Source organism: Gossypium arboreum, chromosome 12, assembly GCF_025698485.1.
Source record: "Gossypium arboreum isolate Shixiya-1 chromosome 12, ASM2569848v2, whole genome shotgun sequence".
NCBI classification, from domain to species: domain Eukaryota; kingdom Viridiplantae; phylum Streptophyta; class Magnoliopsida; order Malvales; family Malvaceae; genus Gossypium; species Gossypium arboreum.
Genome location: NC_069081.1, coordinates 19,984,212 through 19,986,572, shown reverse-complemented (window position 1 = coordinate 19,986,572; position 2,361 = coordinate 19,984,212).

Genomic DNA, 2,361 nt, shown 5'->3' with positions numbered 1-2,361 from the left:
TAACTTTACCAATGTTGTTATATAAATGGTTGCTTGTAATCTAGCCATTGGAATGGCTAGTAATGGTTTGGTTTGGTATATTATTAAAAGGTTATTTCATGTTAATATATATGTATATGGTATGGTTTGTTTGAATTAAAGTAAAATATATGCCTTTACTAAAAGGGTAAGTTTGACTATATGCAAATAGGTGATGTTATATCATACATGTTAATGATGTTTGCTTGGTTTAATGCTTGGAATTTGGTTTTTATCTATGTGCAAGTATTGTTGTAGGTTAAAGGAAAAATTTGGGTGAGAAATAAAGCTAGTAAATGACTTTATTCTGTTCACACAGGTAGACACACGTCGTGTGTGACACACAACTTGGCACATGGGCATGTGGTTTGGCCGTTTGTCCTCTGCATACAAAAATTGAGAAACACAATGCTTAGAATTGGGCACACGGCCAGAGGCACGAGCGTGTGTCTCAACCGTGTGTGCTACACGGTCTAGAATGCGAGCGTGAGTCTTGGCTGTGTGAAGCCTGCAACTAATTTGTGAAAATTAAATTGACGACAGGGTCTAGCACACGGGCGTATGACAAGCCGTGTGGCACAAGTCAGAGAGTTACACGGGTAAGGACACGGGCTGGGACATGGCCATGTGCCTCACATCGAATGCTCATATGGCCTAAGACATGGGCATGTCACTCACACGGCCTACTCACACGGGCGTTTGACCCCTGTATTAAAGAAAAAATTTAAATTTTTGCCAAAAATTCTCTGAGATCCCGATTTAGTCTCGAGTTGATTCTAATGTTTAATTTGGGCCTCGAGGGTCTATTCAAGGGACAATATGACTACTTCCAGATATGAATAGTAAATGTCTTGAATTACCTGAAATTATTCTGTAAACTCCGGTAATACTCTATAACCCTATTTTGGTGATGGATACGAGTTAGGGGTGTTACATAATCAGAAACTACCTAATATCATTAGAAATATTGATAATTAAATTATGTCAAATTAAAATATAAAGATTAAATCTTTGCTCTTACGTTGTACAATACCTTAAAAGTAGTAGTAAAATGATATAATAGTTTTATTACATCTTTTTTGATCTCAGAAGGTGAGGTATTTATAGGAGGCTTAGAATGGATCTTTCCTATCATCATTGTTTTTTTTATTAGGGTTTAATTAAGGTATGATTGCATGTAATTTGATGTGAAGTTGATGAGTTTGGAAAGTAAAAAAATATTAATAAGATCGAATATGATATGACAGTTATTTTTGATAATATGGAGTCAATATTCTTTCGATGACATAGGTGTGTCCAGATATGAAGAAATAAGAAGTGATAATAATAAAAAATTGTAAATTAACTTTCAAATTTTCTAATCTATATTTTGTTTTTGTCATGTGTTAATTATATTTTTACTATTTATGAATATCATAGAAAATTTCTTAAATTTAACTATTAATCTAACGTCTTTATGCAAAAACATTAAAACCAAAGATAAAAATTTCTTAAATTCAACTATTAACCTAATGTCTTTATGCAAAAACTCTAAGAGCAAAGATAGAACTGCAAAATGTACCCTTTTAAGGTGTAGTAAAACAGTGAAAGATTAGGTGCAGGAGGTGGAATGCATTGCGTTTAAGAGAAGCATTGAGCTTGCAGGTCAACTCAACATTAATAATGATGTGCTGTTTGAAATTGACCATGTAGTCCTTGTTAACATAATGAACAGCTATAGTACGGACGTTACTATTATAGGTGCTAGAATCAAGGCCTGCATGATGCTTTCTAACAATTTTAAATCGGCAAAATTGTAATAATATTGCTGATTTTATTTGTACTAAAATGTGTAGTGAAACTAAAATGTGACTTTTTGACATGGATTATCCTAAGGAAATCCATAATGTTGTAATTAGTGATGTTACTTAATAAAATGCGTTGACCCTTGTGGTCTTTTTTTTTTGTTAAAAAAACAATGAAAGATTAATTATTTTTTAAATACATCTAATTATATTAAATTTTACTTATGAAATAAAAGTTTTATTTTGAAAATATATCAAATCTTGATCAATTTCACAAGCGGGTTTAAAATGATATTGAGTGTTATTTTTAATTATTTTAATTATTTTATGGGTAAATTTGGTACATAATTTGTAAAATTTTTAGATTTCACAAGCATGATCGAAAATATGAAAGATGTCTCATTTATTTATATGTATTCTTTTTTTTCACTATACCTATAGGATACATATCATATTTCTAAACACCTTGTAAAGAAAAAATAGTTTTTCTATAAAATATATTTTCTTATTTTATTATTTACTAAAACCAAATCACATTATCCTAAACTGATTTATATAA